Source organism: Rhyacophila brunnea, unplaced genomic scaffold (assembly GCF_057557595.1).
Source record: "Rhyacophila brunnea isolate RB1 unplaced genomic scaffold, BYU_Rbru_1.0 scaffold_23, whole genome shotgun sequence".
Taxonomy (NCBI): Eukaryota; Metazoa; Arthropoda; class Insecta; order Trichoptera; family Rhyacophilidae; genus Rhyacophila; species Rhyacophila brunnea.
In genome coordinates, this window is record NW_028232893.1 from 27918750 (window position 1) to 27940737 (window position 21988).

Genomic DNA, 21988 nt, shown 5'->3' on the forward strand with positions numbered 1-21988 from the left:
ATACCTAAATTTATCTGAAAGCCCACTGCAATAATCTCGATTGACATTTCGTCGCCGTAGATGTCAAGGGAGCCAGTCCACAAAATCATAAAGCTGAGAAATCGGCGCGCAAAGATTTTGTGTGACAAAATAAGTAACATTTTTTGTTTGAACTTTTTTATTTTTAAAGATAGTATCGTGAAACTTTGAACATAGATACTTTGTGATATTATCTTTTTATTATTTTGAATGAATAACTAAAAAAAATAGTATTTTAAAAGTTATGTGTGTTATATCTCTTGACCACTGAATATTGACATGTACAGTAGGCATACTTGTGCGGTAGTCAAAAGAGTTTGGCCTCTTATACCTGTTGTTCACTTGTGAATTTGTGGACAAAGCACTAACATTTTGTGGATATACTCTAAAGGAAAGTCTATTATTGACCTTTTATGGTGCCCACCTTAACCTAGAATCTACCTAATTTCATTCAGTATGTGAACATACTGAGTCGTCTCTAAACAAAAAGTAAGCTTTTCAAAAATATAATTACATTGTTGTTTTAAATTAATAAAATCCAATCTTTTTGTAGTACTTATTCCACTTTTAATCAATATATTAGGACCGGTTTCGTCCGCTCCAGAGGGACATTTTTAACTTGTCCATTTTAGTTGAAAATGTCCCTCTGAGGCGGACGAAACCGGTCCTAATTTATTGATTAAAAGTGGAATAAGTACTACAAAAAAATTGCGTTTTATTAATTTAAAACAACAATACAATGCAGATCCACCATGAATCGCCAGTTAACAAAATAAAAGAAAAAAAATATAATTACAATTAAGTTACAATAAAACTAGACACATTCTAATCATCTCCATCGCTCTTTGAGCTGCTGTTTTTCTTAGTTGGACCATCTTCAGGCTCCAACTTTTTATAGAAGTCGTGATAGGTGGACGGAATGCTACATTTTTGGCATAGTTTTGACAGATCTTTTAGTTTACATTGGTCAATTCTAGGTTTGGAACTGTGCAGCCTTGGTACTTCTAGGGTAGGTATGTTTCGATGTCGTCTTCGCTGGATTTGTAGTGACTCAAAGTTATTATGGCTCAATTGGTATTTATAAAAGATAGTCGTGGGTTCACTTTTGCGATATTGGAACCACTTTACCTTTAGCCACTTCATTTTATCTCAATTTTCCGACAGAGTTTTATTGGTCATCACTTGACCGCAATATTTCTTGTAAACCAAGAAGTCGGAATATTCCATTTCCACAACCTTATGGTAGGGTTTACTAGTTTTCGCGGTACGGGCGACCATGTACCATCCTTCTGGTGTGAACACGTCCACTTTCCTTCCTCTGGCTTCTATTGTAGAGTGCACAGAATCGCACTCCATTTCTGAGTGCCCTGATTCCATAAACTTTTGGTTTATTGTGTTGATGGCCAGCTGTTCCACGGCACGTAGGAACATTGTAGATACAACTGAGTTGCGATTTTGACCTGAAGCTATGTCCAAATACAGAGTAACTTCTTTTTTGGGGCCTACTGAAACTAAAAGCTTCCACAGGCACGTGGCGACCTTCGAAGCACCCTTTGTACCTGCACCTTCATGCCACATGTAGTTCGTCGCTTGTCTAGTAGCCAGGTTAAATTGTAGGTTTTCAGCTTTTTGGTATAATACAACTGTCCTACTTGCAAACTTGGAGTCAACAATATTTTTTCCAGATCCATGGTAAAGCAACTAATTGTTGGATCACACATAGCTTGGGCCTTGTCGATTTTTTTGTGCTCTCTCGCTTCCTCTTTTCGAGTCAAGTGCAGTTTGTATTCCTCCTCGTCTTTTGTCTTCTCTTCGTCTGACTTGTTCTTGTACGGAGTACAAAAGTCACACTGATCCTTTTTAGGAGTGTGAAAGCCGTAGTTAAATTCTGTGACGATTGTTGATTTGTAGAAGCCGTGCTTTTCTGGTTCAACATTATACTTCTCGCAATACTCTACATAGTCCATGTAGATACGAGTCTCGCTCAAACCAGAAGGCAAGTATTTTCTCTTACTGCTGCTCCGGCAGTAATGGGAAGCAACTACGGGCAAAGATTTGATGTGGTCCCTGATTATGTTCTTCACTTCCTCTGGTTTTTTGTTGCTGAATCACACTAAATACACTGAATAAAAACGCTTACAGTCGCAAACCCAAAGAAAAAAGAAGATCACCAAATAAATCGATCGCAATGTTAGTATGAATAATATGACACGATACAGGCGCTGGCGTGAATAACCCGACACGCTACACTCAGTTTTCTCTGTTTCTTATACAACAGACAGTTAGACAACACTATAAATCATTGTCGAATGTGAGCCGAGGTGTGCATACCTGGCCACAAATTGAGCGGGAAGTCCCAGTGGTCAACAGCGTTAAGCCACATAATCATGTGAAATTATTCGGAAGTCAAAAGACTTATGCGGCTTGTCGTCATTGACTGCTTTAATGTATGTGTGCTAGGTCTATTGGCAATTTACAAAATACTCATACATGGGGCTTTTTGTGGCTCAAATCCATTGACCACGGCATCTTTGATGGTTTTAAAATGCTTTTGTGTACTTAACTCATTTTCGCCAAATTTGTGGCTTGACTCCCTTGACATCTACGGCGACGATTTTGGCAATTATGCAGCTGCTAGATTTACCGTAGGTTAACATCATTTATTGTTAAACCATTTAAATGATTAAATTAGGGGAAAATACGAGATATGGAACGGATTATAAAATGCATTTATTTTATGGCGCTTTGGAAATAATTTGTATCCGCAAACTATGTATAATTGTATATTATAATTATCTTGTTTGTCCATATTCAACGGAAACCCTGATAAGGATTAAATAATCCATCCCTTTTTAATCCTGACATCCTAATGTTGCTAATACGAGTAGATTGCAATACATATTCAAATAGATAAAATTCCTTTTTTATCTCTGCAGAATCATTAAACTGATTATTTCAGTGTACCTAGTCACCCAATCATTTTGAACATATTATATTGATTAAGATGAGATATCCTAAGTTTGCCGGCAACACCGAGTTAAGTTTATTTGAGGCTCTCTAGCGATTAGGAATGCAGAAATTATGTATATAATTTGATTTATTATGGCGTATTAAAAATCTGTGCTATTAAAAATCTATCAACATAATAGAGATAGGACAATTTCAATATTAAATTTATATTTTTCCTGAAAGATCATAGTTATATTTATCGTTGTTCTGTTTTGTCATGGAACCGACAAATATATACATGTAACTGAAGTCGAACTAATAATATTCACAAAAATTATAGTAGGTACACATTATAACAATTAATGCAGTCTTGCGATTTCTCTCGTGGCGTATTATAATAATTTATATCACTTAAAAGTTTCTTTGCAGAATACATTAAAAGTTTCTGCACGCAAAAGCTTAGCTTAGCTTTGAAAGCTTTCTCAATACTAATTAACAAATCAAATCGGGTAATTAATAATTGCAGCGGCGTTGCATGCACAGGTGCAATACATCTGATGAAAATATGCAACAATATTATTTCATAATACTTGTAATTGTTTCATTCAGTCGCGCACACAGAAAAATGGCTTGGGGAACCATTTTTAATAAGCAATATTTTTTTATTGATTTTTAATGCGGCGGGATGGTGGGGTTAACAAAATCTAGAATGTGACACTGACTTCCATATTCACTCCACTTATTACTCTAAATAACGCATTTTGATGTACATCCCTTCATAACCAGACACTCCACACTTTGAGTCTAGCGATAAACACCGGCGCAACTATTATATACACAAGGAGATTAGAGTCGATCTTCTATAAGCTGGCGTACGGCTTCAGCATTCAGCACTGCATTCCCTCTCATTCCCTTCCATTAAAAACTTGCAAAGGTCAAACGCGATGGCACAATGTTGGTTTCTGGGGGGGTCCAGATCCGAAACATCCCTTACAATGGCCACAGAATGTGAGAAATGAAATGGCACCCATAACAACACTACTCATAGACACCTAAGTTTGCCCATACAAATGTTATTCTTACCTGAACATATAAAATACAGATAAATGTGATTTAAAATTAAGTTTCCCTATATTGCAATAAGGGTATAGTGAATAGACCATATATAATGACATCACGCGCTAAGGGGGGAAGGTGTCACATTATATAATATGTGCATATATACGTATGCAGTTCACTGTATCACACTTCACAGTGAAATGATGTATAGGAAATTATATGTTCGTATATTAAAGACCGTCCTACCTCTTTGGGTCGTATAGTACTGAGATAAAATGCATGTCTAAATAAAACACCGTTCTTGTCGGCTTACAGGAAGCCAGCGGGAAACAAATTTTGAAAATAGCCGATATATGTACTGGATTATTTGTTAGATTAGGTTATGTTAGATTTTCATACTTGAATAAAATTCAGGAATTTTGCCAAAATCGGCTATGAAAATTGAATTAATGTTCATATTGAATCTAATAAAATTGGAGACCGTATAGTATATGGCTAAATAATATAGAAAGCTCACGGCGAACTGTGCTACGGTGAAATGTTCTACGTACAATTTACATGTAACCGACAAATATACTGAAATACTCCGTGAGAAGATGATATCTACTAAAATCGATCGAGGGGTGATTAAATACACCGAATATCATGTGACGCCTATAATGAACAACCCTTAAAGGTGATAAATGAAAATCTACAGTCATGTCTTTAAAGCTGTTGTTATATTCTAATAACATGTCTGCATATTGTAAAATGTAATTAAACCGCAATAAACGTGTTTACTGCAAATTCTTGATCATATTTTACTTAACCTGTATTGCTAACTTGTCCACTTTTATTTTTAAATTTTATATGAAAAGGAGTGTCCTGATATAGGTGTTTTTAATAAGGAAAATTAAACATGTGTTTCATTCCAAATCCCAGTTTGGCTACATTATCAAAATTAATAGAGAATTGATTAATAGTATCTATGTTTTTTTTATTCTCATTTTGTGTTATTCGATAATTGAATACTTTCAATTTGTAGTTTTCAAAACAATGAATATCCTCTCTCATTGAAAATACACGGGGCAAAATCTATGCCACAAAAACCTCTAATTACTATCATCGCTAGTTTCGTCTGGCAGCACCGTAGGTACGTTACCCGCTAATTTGCCCGCCATGTTTGATCCATCAATGATTCCATTCGAAATTCAAATGAAGCAAGCCGGAAACAGTTGTTGATTGCTGGGGTGACGGCCATCTTGCAATCGCGTTATTAGCGGCTACCACTTGTGTCATGGCTTCAATGCTTATGATTTACGCCAGGTGTGGCACACTGCCAATCCAAATGACCCATATTTCATTTTCGAAGCTTGCGATTTTTTTTTAAATTTCAAAATAAACTCCAAATATAATAAATTTGAAAACTTTACTCGAAAACAGTGATAACTGGTGATGTCGAATGAAGGAAGTTGCGCGAGAGATTGCCACATTATGTAGTAACATATTTAAGCAAGCAAATATACTATAGATCAGTGGTCCTCATGTGCAGCTACCAGAGGATTTTGCTGCGGCCACCAACATCATTTGCAGTGTTTAATTATCTGGGCTACCGTTAAATATGCGTTATTGGAAATGAGTCATGACCAAGTACTTAAAAATCATTGTAATAATACCACGGTTGAAAAATTTCGGTTGAAGTTATAATTACGTTTACCAAGAATCAAGTCAATTTAAAGAATTGACAACAATTGCTTTATTAATATTGTCGATTTTCCTACTACCGTATACTGTGAAAGATCATTCGGTGTAATGCACTTCATAAAAAAACAAATATCGAAGCCAGTTGACAGATGTAAACTTTGAAACAGTCATGGAGCTCGCATTAGAAAAAAAGAGTATTGAGGAATTCCCATTTGCATTATTTTATATAAATAGATTTGTACCTACTAAAATGTTCAAACGTTTTTTATTAAATGGACTTGTCTATACATAAATCGATCCATTTCTTTGAGTAAATAAAATTTAGCTTTAATATTTTCAATCACAACAAAAGTGAAATTTGGTGCGGCCACCAGATGTTTCCATAGACCTGTCAATGTCAATAATTGTGCGGCCACAGCTAAATTTCACATAAGAACCACTGCCATAGATCCACCAATAGGTATAAGTTGTCCGCCGAGTGAGGGCGTCACATCGTCGCTATAGGATTTGTTTCCCGAATAGACCAAATGTCAATTTTTCAGGAGACGAAAAACAAATTTCATTGTCGTATATTGAAATATCAGTAGATGTATCAATTATTCTTTCTACACTGTATGATTGCAACATTATCTAAGAATAGATTCCAAGAATAATATACTGGCATAAATCAGTAAATGCACAGAAAATGCGTTTTATTTACACGTACTCGTTGTGGATATTCGGGAAATTTTTAGCGCTCTCTCAGAATAATGGATATTCGGGACAAAACATGGACGTTCGGGACTTAAGACCGTAGCGTATTGCTGCACGGCCCACGGATTACTGAGTGGTTAAAAAGTACGCACCTCAAATGTTATATTTATTTACACGATAATTGGTAATGATTACTTTTACTCTTTAAATACCTAATGATCGTAATAACCCAAGTTCGTAGGTAATAATAACATGCGGCATTCGCTTTTTTTCGTAATAAGTAATAAAATAGTTTTTAATAATCTTTTTTTTTTTATTCAACGAATAATTCACAAGATTTAAGAATGTACCATTCTAATTATTGAACATACATAATTTTGAAAATCACTTCTGAGAAAATATATTAAAACCAATAGAAAAAAATCTTTTTGAAAAAAGTAAGACACCCGGCAGGAATCGTCCCTGCATCTCATGGGTTTACGACCAAGTCCACGAATTATCCACTATGCTACGAGGTGACATACTTATGACGACAAACTTTAACTATTGGCCTGTTTATACCTGCTCATCAGTATTCTTCAAAATCAAGCGACCATTGGCTATCGGTTTTTGTTTATTAAATAAAAGTAGGTATCTACTACTTCAATTACTAACCGACGTCACGGATTTCTCCAATATTTTTTGATGGTACTTACTCGTACTTGCTAACAATTTTATATTAATACTTTTTCAAAAAAAAAAAAAAAACTATGTATATATATCTGTATATTATTATACCTATATATTTCTATAATTAACAATTAAACTTATTACAAACCACCAAATAAATATTATATATTTACTATTGGAATGACAACACAAAATAATAGCATCTATAAATTAATTACCATTGGCTGCTAATATTAGGTAGGTACCAATATCCTAAGTATATAATATTCACCAAATAAATAGTTACTAACATACATATTAAATTAAATTAACTATCAGCGCATTCAAAAATAAATCATAGCATCGCCTTTATTTTCATAGAAATACCTAGATTAAAAGTAAAATAAAGACAAACAATGTTTGATTAATAATAATTTGAAATAATAATTATTTTTTACGTCATAGTAGTTGCCGGGTCATACTGTAGAATTCATATAACCGTTGGGATTTTGTGTCATTTATCAAAACAAAATGCAGTTATTTAGGTTAAAATACTCACTTCCATAACTTTACTATAAGTTCAGGGCAAACTGGTGATGTATCAGCTATAAACAATCTCTTCAAATTAGATGAATTCACTATTAAAACAATAGTAAGTTTAAAAACAATATCAATAAGATGAAATTTGAAAGAGGATTCCAGACGGCCGAAAAATTTGAAAGTGGGCGTGATTGTTTTAGAGCTAGACAGCGTGAATGTGGGAGCGAGATGCACGGCGTCAGCGCGGTTTGATTGGCTAAAAGTCATATTCGGGAAATAAAAACTCAGCCAGAGATTTATTTCGACCGAAATTAACTTGGATATTCAGGTACGAATAGTTGGACATTCGGGAGAACAACACGGAGTAATTGTAACTTAACATGGCGTATTCGGGTTTTTCAAAAAAATATCTCTGTTCCTAGATAAAAAAATATTTTTTTTATAAATGATTTCGGTAGAGTTCGATAAAAGAAATTGAACTGCATTAAAATGTCGATTTCGACAAAAATGGATATTCGGGAAACAAATCCTATAGCGACGACATGCTGGCATTTGACATATCATTCAATACTTTTTATACTGTGATGAGCTTAGACCAGATCAGTGTAAGGTTGCGATCCTATGCTACAAAATGAAGAGATCGTTGGTATTAGCAAAGTGATATAATGGTGTACCAGTATCGTCACAAAACAAAGAAATGAGGTCAAAAGGTCGTCATAATTATTATTCGAAGGACAGTTTAGTTTAACTACTCCCGAAAGAACACTAAAATAAGCTACACTAGAATGATATTATTATGTTCGTGTCGAGGAGCTAAAAGAAATTAATATCAATTTGTTCTACTATCATAATTATTTCGGTGGATAATTTAACAAAGGAACTGCGAGTAGTATTTTCAAGAAATTAAATGCTCTTTTTTCAGGCCTCACACTGACAACCCCTGTCCATCTACACGAATTGACTATGCAGCCATTGTGTGCGGGCACTATTTTTTTTTTTGTTTCTTCCATTCCGTTGGTTGATGATTGTTCATTTTATTCGATAATTGGTTGGTGAATTTGGTGCGGATGCAGGCAGCCAATTTACTCTGAGCTCCATTCACCACTACCATATTCAAATCGTTATTATTTGATACGTTTTCCATCTGCCATTATCTGTGCATATAGGCACGTCTATTCAAGCAGCTTGTTGTCTATGGGTACTTATTATTAATAGATCTACCTACAATGCGGAATGGAACATTATTTGAATTTGTGTATTGCCAGTTACCACGTAAAAAACGAATTATGTATCCCGCATGTTTAGTCATTCAAATAATATGTCTTAAGGTTTAATAGTAATTTAAAGTGTGCTTTAGATACCCTTGTATTTTTGTACCACGATGGCCGAGCAGCTTAAGAGTCCCAGATTCGAATCCTGAGTCAGACAAATACACACATTATTTCGATCCAATGATTGTTAATTGAAAATTTTAAATGTTCATACATTTTGATGCAACATTATCACAAACTAAGATTATATTAGGTAATATTAAGTTGGGGTAGGTTAGGTTAGGTTTGGTTTGGTCTAAAAAGAAAGTTATAAAATCTCATGCGCGCACCTGCGGCACATTTAGGTACCTATATTTTAAAATACTGCTACATTGTGTAGAAATATTACGGTAAAGGAGGACAATTTTATAATATCTTTTTCTAGAAAATACCTACTTACCTATATGAGTTACCATTGCGACAAAATGTGTATTTCGGTTTTCAATAAAAATGTTCATTGCGCACAAAACTTTAATTTGAAATTCGAATACATCGCGTGGCTTCGATTTTGCAGGTTGCGCAGCCTGTCAAGCTGTCATATTGTGTCGTGAAATATCCTTCACAACGTTCATAATTGCACCGCAAATTCGTCATTGTTTGATTGGCTTATGTCACGAAGGACCGTTGGATACTCGGTCTGGTTAGGTAGCGTTCTGGCAAATTCAATGGAGCTGTCGCTTGCGAGGATCGCCGCCTGGAAACGGATGCCCCCAGGATGCTGCTGGTAATCTCGATTTGACGTTTTGAACGTCGACACAATATTCGCAGCTCGCCGCCATGTTGAATTTTCCCGGTAGTGCGAAATACGACAAACGGAAGCCACCTCCTTATGATAAAACCCATAGATAACACAATGTAAATATGTAATATGAACAAAATTTTTACTTCAAAAGATAGAGGTTTAATTGAAATTTAATTAATTGGTTATTTTTCCTTTACTCCCTAACATTTAACAACGATTTGTTTATCCCAAAAATTAAATATATTTTTAAGGATTAAATATGGAGGAATCTTGCATAATTTAATCATTCGTAATATTATTATAATAATTTATTTAATATAACTATATAAGTACGTATGTACCTACTTATATATTATTAAATAAAACAACATTTATTAGTAAATGTAAAAAATACGACAAACAAACGCCAACTTTTTATGATAAACTCATTATATCATAATGTAAATATGTAGAGGTAGGAATAAAAATCATATATTATCTACCTACCTACTTCAAAAGATAAAGGTTTAATGTTTAATGGAATGGTTTAATTGAATGCATTTGTAATTTTTTCTTCACCACATACAACATTAATTAAAAGTGACACAAACGAGTTGTTAATGTCAAAAATTTAATATTTTTTTGAGGATTTACATACTATGCACACCGAAAGTTAGTTGATAATAATATATCATAACACATTGGTCATTGTGTCAGTGTGTATTGTTAATTGTTTAACTCCATCCAGCAAAATTTCTTTCTTAGTTTACACATGGAGGAATCCCCCCCCCCCCCCCTTGCGAGCCATGCCTGAAACAGTATTATGGCATTACAGTTATTTGCCAATGCGCCCTAATACTTAGATAATAAAATACAATAGAAAATTAAAAACAGCATGAAAGTATAAATAGTCATAAAATGTATAAAAAGATTTAATTATAAATACCAATATAAAACATGAAAGAAGAAGAAAAAGTAAGGTTTTATGTAAATATTAAAATAAAATAATAAATATAAATTTGACCTATTTAAAACGTCCACAAACAGTATATGGTTGTAAAAAAAATAACAGCCTTTACTATAAAATAGGCAAATCACACGATACACAGCATCATGAAACATCACATCCGTCCTGCGACAGAGTATCTTGAAACTGCAGAGTTGCAAGCGATATTGGCGGGAACATTCAAATTAATATTTGCTAGTATAAACGGGTTGTAAATGAACCCACGAAGAAGTAAAAAGAAATGTTTTAAAATAGCAATCAATCTTCGGGTGAACAGGGATTGCATCAGGGCTCGAAATGGACTGGAGCGCACCGGAGCGCACCGGAGCGCCGTTCCTGTTCGTGAAATTAGTAAAATTATCGTTGTCTCACGGAGAAAATAATTTGACCGTCTGAGTTCGATAGATAATAGAAAATAAACCACACTTATTTTTTATGAAATATGTATAAAATTTGATAACTATGTAAATATCTTCAGAAAACTTTCGAGCGTTCCGGTTCGTACAATTTTCCATTTCGAGCACTGGATTGCATTGATAGCATACCCAGAAGAAAACGAGTAGGACAATTCTTTTGATTGTCATCATCATAAGGCAGTGGGGAAGGGTGGAGGTAGGCTGTTAATATCCGCCATAAATAGTGCACACAACTTTGTCAGTCATACGTTGGTATTTGTTTTCATTGAAATAACATGTACTACAATATACAGATGATGTCAGTTAGTTTTTAAAATTCAATTAAACCTTGCGAAAACCAAACCATAATATATAACAGTAAAAAAATACTCGTCTATCTATAAAATATCTAAAACTATGCAATTAAATCACACATAACTTTGGATATTTTATCGATAGAATAATATTTTTATCTATTATAGTTTGGTTTAGACAGAGCTTAATGAATTTAAAAAGTAAACCAACAGTATTATTGTGTAATATGTATTCTTAATCCAGCAAAATTAAATAAGTATGAATGAAAAAATGTGCACAATTTTGTATTGCCCAAAGCATACCAAAACTATTATAATTTGGTTTAGGCAGGGTTTAATCATTGATATACTACTAGATGAGGAGTTCCCATACAAGTGTAATTTTAAAAATTTACCACAAAAGAAGATATTATGAATATCGTCATATAATATTTCCTTGTAGGTATAATGCGTTAAGACCGTTAACATGGATTCCCGAATTTCGCCCGTATTGTCCTAGCTGTAAAACTAAATTTTCGTTCTTGGAATAGTGACCCTAAGGGTGTCTGCAACCCAAAGCTTGCAAGCTACCAAAAATTCATGTCTGAGCGGACAGAGCAAGTCGTCATGCGCTGACTATTAGTTAGAGTAAGATGCAAGCCAGATCGGGCTTACTCATAATTATTGCCAGGTCATTTTCGAGACAAATATTAAGTGAGCTTATATCGAGTTAAGTCCGCTGATATTAAAACAGTAAGTTTTAACACTGGCCGAGTCGCTGAAAATCGGGCCTCATTTTAAGAAGCATATGATTCATCCAGTAGTATATCAATGGGTTTAATTGATTTTTAAAAACTAATAAACACTATCTGTAAATTGTAGTCTTAGTTCAATAAAATCTAATACGTATGACTAACAAAGTTTAATGTACACTATTTATGGGGGATCTTAACAGCCTACCTTCACTCTTGGCGACTGTTATAAGGAGATAATCCGTATGTCCTTAAGTATACAAATCAATACTTGAATCGTGTAATAAGAAACGACACCATAGCGGTGCGGTGTATTTAATAAATGTATTTAAGTAGTACTTATACATATTGATTAGGTACTACATAATAATAATAATAATAATATATGTACATAGACATTCAATCAGATTAGACGTATGTTTTTACATCGAATGTTATAACATTGGATTTAAACTTTATGGTCATCTTAAGGAGCTCATCCTATCTTATTACGTGGTTGCATAATCGAACATCTCTCAATAATTTTCCGAATGAAACTCAAACCACTCAGACCTCAGCCAATCAAATTATCGGGAGAGATAATCGACGGTGAGTAAATGAATACACTTCCGCTTTGAAAGCATCTTTATTTTTCAACCTCTCGCATCTAGTGACGTAACTAGCGTCCGCAACATCGTAAATCAACATTTTATATAAATTCCTGGAAATATCTTCAACGCTTATAGAGAGAATAAAACTCAGAAAATAGACACAAAGTTAAATCAAAGCGTGTTTTTAGATACTAATGCACACTGAAATGTATTAGGTAGGTATATCATAACACATTGTCCAAGTGTGTATTGCAGTGGCGAAGAATGGAGGTAGGCTGTTAAGTTTCGCCATAAATGGTGCACACTAAACTTTGTCAGTCATACGTATTTGTTTTGAATTAAATAATACTATAGTAATTTACAGATGGTGTTGGTTAGTTTATAAAATTCAATTAAACCCTGCGAAACCAAGTCATAATAGATAATAGTAAAAAAATACTTGTCTATCTATAAAATATCTAAAATTATGCAATTAAATCATACATAACTTTCAATATTTTATAGATAGAATAACATTTTTTATCTATTATATTTTGGTTTAGGTAGGGCTTAGTGAATTTAAAAAAATAAACCAACAATATGTGTAATAATGTATTCTTAATCCAACGAAAACAAATAAGTATGAATGAAAAAGTGTGCACAATTTTATCGAATCGCGTAAAATATACCAAAACTAGTATGGTTTGGTTTAGGCAGGGTTTATTTGATTTTTAAAAACTAACCAATACCATCTGTAAATTGTAGTACCTATAAGTTCAATAAAAACAAAATACGAATGACTAACAAAGTAAAAATGTGCACTTTTTATGGCGGATCTTAACCACCTACCTCCACCCTTCGCTTCTGGTGTATTGTTATACGTAATTGTTTAACTCCATCTAGCAAAATTTCTTTCTTAGTTTCACTTCTGTCCGCACTCTTTGGCAAAGTAAAAATTCCCTATTTCTTCCAATCATTTTCGAATTGGCAAGTTCTCGTTGGGAAATATTCATGAGTTTTCATAACGACATAAAAGAATTGAATTATTCATGATATTTGACTCCATTCACTGATTGAATTTTATTCAGGTGAGACGCGACAGAATCGTGAATACCTACCTTTATATAATGGACATATAAAAATAGATCATGAGGTAGTATGTAGAGGTGCATACATATTATAATGCCAGTTTTGTTGAATAATTTTATACTAAAGTAACTCAAAAATACTGTATGTTTTCATACAATATGACGAAAGTCCGCCAGTGGCAGTGGCGCACCCAGGGGTGGGCCAAGGGGCCCTGGCACCCCCCAAAAATGAAAATTATCAGAATGATTTTAAACATTGAAATTGAAAGCCAATAAACTATACCTTTGGGCTTAGAGACAAATAAGAACACCGCAAAAAAAATAATTTGTAATAATTCTCCAGCACCCTTTTTCGAAAAATTTCTTAGATTTTAATTTCTAACACAAAAATTTCGAAACACTAATGTCAGGTTTTTTTAGAAACCCAATCCCTAATGGAACTGTCAAAAAATTCTCGGTGTCCTCCCGAATTCCGGAGTGGTGTAGGTCATGGCTGGGGAGGGCTGACAGGGCTCTAGTCTGGGGGCCCGGGCTGTGGGAGGCCCGGCGTGTCGGGTTGACCAGGTAAGTGAGATAAACACACATCATAAATTAGCTTTAATAGTAAAAAAGTCGCCTGCGGCGCTATTATACTTCATGTCCATGAACATTTTCAATTATTTATATAATTGTGCAATATATTTTTTGATTATTATGTGGCAATACTCGACAGCTCTATTATTAAAGTAGATGTATTAAAAATCGCCAATAATTTACTGTATAAGTACCCTTAATTTGAACTAAAACACAATTTGAAAAACGTTAATGTAGTTTTTCACACTGCCTTTAATTTTAATGGTAGGTAGAGGGCCCCCAAATATCCTAGCCTGAGGGCCCGCTTCAGGATGTGGGGACCATGGTGTAGATACACCGAGTGCAATAGACAAAATACCGATAAACGAGAAATTAGGCTGTGAAGAAGAAAAAGAGCCTATAGGACTAATTCACATTCTCCTCCTTGGGCCCCCCCAATATTAAATCCTGGGTGCGCCACTGGCCAGTGGAAATCAGTTTTCTATTTTAAAATGGTAACTACAGTCGAATTTGGTTATTACGATCACGGAAATAGCGAGATCTCGGATGTAATGAGGAAACATTCGTTGACATTTTAGTTTATGATTTTCTCCATACAATTATAACGAGCTACTTGGGTATACCGAGCAAAGCTGTTAATGTGTCGATCGTTTAAAAACAACATTTTCGACCCTAAGCAATAAAATCCGACCGGGCAGTTAAGGTGAAGCCTTTGCTGAGCCCTTTTTAAAGAGGCACCTAGGGGGAAAATACGAAGCTTGCAATTAGAGACATTTTTTTTCTATCTTAAAGTTAAAGTCAAAGATAAACCTACAATTTAAGAACAATGTTATAAAATGTGAATTTTGTTTACGTCCCCATCTTAGTATAACATATATTTTAATGGTCATATTTATTATTGAAATTTAGTTTATTAAGTTTTCAATTTTCCTACAATTCTACAATTCATAGCTTTAATATTGTTTATATTAATTTTAAAAAACATAGATTTTTATAAAAATATAAATGTTTATAACTTTAAATTCTTTTTATTTATATCGTGTGTTTGGGTACAAGTCGGTTTACAGGAAGCCAGGCGGAAACCGCGCCAATTTCCATAGCAGATTTTGGCAAAAACTTAACCTAACCTAACCTAACCTAACCTAACAAATAATCCAGTATATAGACTATTTTCAAAATTTGTTTGCCGCTGGCTTCCTGTAAACCGTCAAGAACCGTGTTTTATTGAGACTTGAATTTTATCTCGGTCTTTAATATACGACCATATATTTCCAAAAAAACATTTCACGGTGAAGTGTGATACGGCGAACTGCATATCTACGTACAAGTTTCCGGATACTTTACATTTCACCATACCATAGCTAACCGTGAGCCGTCGTAGGTATCGGAAGGTTTAATGGATTTTTAAAAACTGACCAACACCATCTGTAAATTGTAGTATCATACCCTTTTACACGTGCATGGATTTACTGTTGACAGTAAGTATTATCGCGGCCATAACAAGAAAATGTATAATCCTGCAGTTGGCAAGATTGCATGCACGTATCAAAAAAGTTTGGAAGCTTCTGAATTTTCATGCGACAGTAGGATCTTTTCGATCTGCGCCTGCGCAGAAAAACGATCGTGGCGAACCTGCCGGAAAAAAATCGAACTACGAACGAATTCTCATGTTGACCGATTTTCACTACCTGTCAAATAGTACGACATAGTCCCATAAAGTGACAACATCGCGTCTCGCTCACTCTTAAAGAATGAATTGGAGAGACTTCCAGCACTTTTACGTGTACCTAAACAGTTATTGTCACGATAGTTTAAAATACGCACTATTGCTGCCAGTAAATCCATGCACGTATACAGACGCCATCAATTCAATAAAAACAAATACGTATGACTAACAAAGTTTAATGTGCACTATTTATGGTGGATCTTAACAGCCTACCCCCACTTTTCGCTACTGCCGCATAGACACCTGTCCTGTCCTACCTATGATAATTTTCCAAAAGATGAGGATTCTATCAATAAATGCACATCATTGGGTCTATTCTATACTTTATCGACCGCTAAAGTGATAAAATGATAAATATTATCAAACTTAGGGTAGGTTTGTATCAAAGTTGTAACACTTATTGTAACAATTACAATAAGATGTTTGTAATTGTTGCAATAAATCCTATATTTTAACAGCACCTCTCTTGCTGCTGTTAAAATATAGCATTTATTGCAACAATTACAAAAATCTTATTGTAATTGTCACAATAAGTTCTAATACTATGATACAAACCTATCCTAACCTATACGAACTTTATCACTTTAGCTGTCGATAAGTATAGAATAGACCCACGAAGCAGATACTTAAAACTTATCAATGGATAATTATTACAAATCGGCAATTTATTCCAGACGAATCATCTACGTCAACATGCAATAAATGCAGTGACGTAGATACGAGTGCATTAATAATTGTCGTTTAATGAATCGATTGATTGAAAGATATTTTTAGACTCCTGTATTTTAATTGGCCGCCGGCCATGTTAATTGACGTGGGACACAAGTGATGCTTTGTGGTAAAGACATCGCAAATTATTATTATGCAAATGGAAGCCAATTAGCTACATTAATTTTATTTATTATCATCAAACGGACGGTTCACAGGGTTACATGTAAATTGTACGTAAAACATTTCATCGTGGCACAGTTCGCCGTGAGCTTTCTTATGGGAAAGAGATGACCGTAAGACCGTATAATGTTATTAGATTCAATATGAATTCAATTTTCATAGCTGATTTTGGCAAAACTCATGAATTCGAGAATGAAACCCTAATCCAGCGATTTCCAAACTGGGAGGCGCGCCTCCCTGAGGAGCCGCAGGGTATTACAAAGGGAGGCGCAAACAGAATGATGAATTTGGATTGACTAGTGTTGAAACGTAAAAATTGATTGAATAAAATATTATGTGATACTTCGTTGAAACAAAAATTTCGTTCTTTTCACTATTAATTTTAATTATGTAACATCCGAAAAGACCCGGAAAGTACGCAAGACAAAGTCCAACATCTTTAGCGCCTTTTTACAAATGGTATCTATATGACCACTAAACGTCAGTTTACTGTCAAACGTAATATACAGATACAGATGATATTGGCGAGAGAACTCTGCCATGCATCGAATACTGGAAAAACAATACTCGTAAGGCTTTAGTAAACGACAAAACATTGCATTTATCAATATTGAAGTCAAGCTTATTACGCCTGCCCCAATCTAATATATTATCTATATGAAGTTGGAGTTGATGACAATCGTCCAAGGTGACAACTCCATGAAGAGTTTCAAGTCATCAGCAAACAACAAAAACATAGCATTTTTAATTACCAACGCTATGTCATTTATAAAAATCGTGAACAGCAATGGCCCCAAGTTTGAGCCCCGAGGCACACCAGAAAATGTTTCAAATGTTGGATGAAAAAGCTGGTCAGGTGGTTGGTATGAGTGATGATGAATGGATATGACTTTTGTAATAGAAATGTATAAATTAGAATGTGAGCCTGTATTTAACATGTAAATAATTATTAATAATAGTGTGCAAGGATTGATTGTGCAGTGCGAATGAATAAGATGAATTATAATACATAATAATATATTTACTTGACCTTATAATAAGGAATCTTTCTATGTAATACTTGGAAGGCTTAAATATTAAGAAATTGCTCTTGTATGTAAATATTTTAATTATAATTTTGGTTGAATCCAAGTGAAGAATGTAATATTTTGTCAAGCAAAGCAATGCACGTAAGTACTGCTCCCATTGTTTGTAATATAATATTTATACGAAACGGGATTTTCTGCATTAGCTGCAATGAAATCCAAATATCGAACCCGTTTAGTAGAAGATAAAGAGCTAGGTACTAGTAGTACATACTCTCCTCAATGACATCTAAATGTGATAAAGATAAACGTTGTGCTAATAAACAAACACATCCATCGTATTAAAAATCAATTAATTTAAATATGAATATACTATACCATATAATACAACATTGGTATTATTCTGTTAAAAACTTTTTATTTTTTGTATTGATACATTTTTTACCATTTAAAAATGGGTCTGTATTTTTTTTTAAATAAAGGGTGGGGGGGGGCGCCAAAATCAGATTTTTTAAAGAGGGGCGTAGTAACATAAAGTTTGTAAATCACTCCCCTAACCTAACCTAACAAATAATCGAGTATATTATCGCCTATTTTCAAAATGCTGCTGGCTTCCTGTAAAGTGTAAACCGACAAGAATCGTGTTTTATTTAGATATGAATTTTATGTCAGTAGGTAGATACTTTACGACCCAAAGAGGTTGGACGGTCTTTATTATACGGCCATATATTTCCGATATGTGATACGGCGAACTGCATACGTACAAGTTTCCGGATACGGGTTCGCAGATGCTGTTTCAATGCAGGTCGAGCATCTTCCAATGCAGGCTGCATTGCGTCGAATGTTTCCGTCAATTCACATCGAATTATTTCTATATAATATCACAGTATGCTTAGAAAATACTTTGTATTAATTTGATAAGCCATATAATTATTTTAACGTTCCAGTTTTATTAAATTCAGTAAGAACATTAATTTTATTTTGTATCAAACATCTGATTTTCATTATCATCAGATATTTGATACTATTGTACGACAACATCTTCTTGGCTACGCTTCTAGGCACTGCTGTCTACTAAATGGGAGGAGCTTGTTAATTTATAATGGAATTTCGGGTAAAAATGGGCGGAGCATGTTAGTTCACAGTTTTAACATGTAGCCAAAAAGATGTTGTCGTACAATACTTACGAGCACCTACCAGAATTTTATATAAATTATACCTTATGACTAGGCTTACCATACGTCCCGGTTTGACCGGGATTGTCCCGGTTTCACAGATTGATCCCGGCATCCTTGCCGGTTTGGCATTTTGTCCCGGCTGTTTTCCGCGTATGAATGATTGATTGTCATGATTGGCCGTAGTAGCGTATATGGGGTCTAGGACGATTTGGCGCCGGGACAACTGGACGCCACGTAATTCGAAATTAAATGGACTTTAGGTACTTTTAAAAAAAGTATTTAACATTATTACTCATATTTAAATTATTATATTATGATTTAATAGTTGGTGAGAATGTAAATATGCAGACATAAATAATGATTTAATCGTGCATATGTTTAAGTTCCAACGATAAAAGAGTTTTTTATTTTATATAAAGCCTTAGGCATGGTAATTCTCAGTCCACAATAAAAAAACATTATGTTAAGAGTAAAATGAATTAAAACTATTAAGCAGTAAATAGAAACTGATTAAAATTCTTCGTCTACGTTCTGTATACGTGTCTACGACAGTGCGGCGTCCAATTGTCGTGGCGTCCAGTTGTCCCATTCCCCGTATATGTGATGACCGCTGGGAGGGTGCGAAAAAAGTTCATTCCAGCGAGAAGTACGACTGGTGCAATAAATAAATAAAATAATTTAACTTTCTGCTGCAGTAGACCTTCTGCATTCTTTTTTCGTACATATTTAATAGGTAATAAAACAATTTTTGGTGGTTAAATTTGTTTCTTTGCCCTATAGGTTACCCCATTCCTGTCCTGGTTTTTCCGACCATGTCCGATCCTAATAGGATCATATGGGCCTCCACAAAGTAGAGGTTTGTATTAATCAAAGAGATTGTATTAACAGATTTTGTTTTTTACGAGAAATGGATATCTATTAGGTCCATACCCTCACGCACAAGTTGAAAAACAATATGTGTACTTGCCAGACCCAGGATTCGGAACCTGGGACCCACGGCGTGATAGTCCAACGCTTAAGCCGCGCGGCCACCGTGGGTCGGGTTAGAGTTTCAAAATTATGGTAAGCCTACATATGACGGTATTTTTAATTTACTTACCTACCTCAGTGGCGCACCCAGGATTTAATATTGGGGGGGGCCCAAGGAGGAGAATGTAAATTAGTTATATAGGCTCTTTTTCTTCTTCACAGCCTTATTTCTCGTTTATCGGTATTTTGTCTATTGCACTCGGTGTACCTACACCATGGTCCCCACATCTAGAAGCGGACCCTCAGGCTAGGATATTTGGGGGGCCCCCCACCTATCGCTAAGATTAAAGGCAGTGTGAAAAACTACATAAACGTTTTTCAAATTAAGGGTACTTATACAGTGAATTATTGGCGATTTTGCACAATTATATAAATAATTGAAAATGTTTATGGGTATGAAGTATAATAGCGCCGCAGGCGACTTTTTTTTACTATTAAAGCTAATTTATGATGTGTGATTATCTCACTTATCTGGTCAACCCGACACGCCGGGCCCCCCACAGCCCGGGCCCCCAGACTAGAGCCCTGTCAGCCCAGCCATGACCTACACCACTCCGGAATTCGGGTGGACACCGAGAATTTTTTGACAGTTCCATTAGGGATTGGGTTTCTAAAAAAACCTGACATTAGTGTTTCGAAATTTTTGTGTTAGAAATTTTTCTAAAAAGGGTGCTGGAGAATTATTACAAATCATTTTTTTGCCGTGTTTTTATTTGTCTAAGCCCAAAGGGCTTTCAATTTCAATGTTTAAAATCAGTCTAATAATTTTCATTTTTGGGGGGTGCCAGGGGGTGAATTATGGAGTTGACGAGTATCGACACAATTAAAAAGTGCTTCGTATCACCACATATTTTGAAATATTAATATTATTGAAGTAAAATAGCGCCGCAGGCTACTATTAGAGAAAATTTGTGATGTGTTTATCTCATTTATCTGGTCGACTCGCCACGCCGGGCCCCCAGACTAGAGCCCTGTCAGCCCTCCCCTTGTGGGGGCCATGTTGTTTGTAGAACATTTCACTGTGAAGTTGTATGTAATATTTTTAAAAAATATTAAAAAAAAAAACAACAACCATTTAGATGAGACGCTTGTTCACAGACAGTAAGTTCCATTTTATTTGACTCAATAAAAAAATCAATATCATAGGTACAAATTGATACTTACAAGGTAACGTATTTTAAAATCATTCAGAATTCTATATATCATAGGTATTTTGTAAATAGGACGAATTATGCTATTTTACAGGAGGATTTTTAACTTTTGACATTTATTTATTAATGACCTGTGGATGATTATAAATGTCTAACAAGTTTTTAATAAAGCATAGAAAGAATACTGTCTTTATAATAGGCATTATAATATAATATTTTAAAAGGCCTAATATGTCACATACGATTTTTATTCGTAACACCAAGTGGATATTCGCCCTTACGATTATCGTTTTAAGTACTTTCCTGTGTAGATACAAATTCGCTGTTTTTTACACAACAATGCTAGTGAGGTACATATTATTGTTTTTTCATTAATATCATGATTTCACCAAAATGGTTGATTCGCCCTTTTTACAAAACACCGACGAATTATGTAAATATATATGATTTGATTGTTTTTCTAATTTACCTGCCTACCTATTCTGTCTTTTCTTTGTATCGCGGTGGTTTTTGTAACATATTTTTATGAACTTTATTTTAAACATGAATTTGATCGCAATGCTATACAGCCATCTGTTTCTGATACAGCTGATAATGGTGAACTGTGATACGGCCAACCGCATAGATACAAACATACTATTTTCTGGACATGACCTACTACAGTTAATCATTAATTCTTCAAAAATTAAAA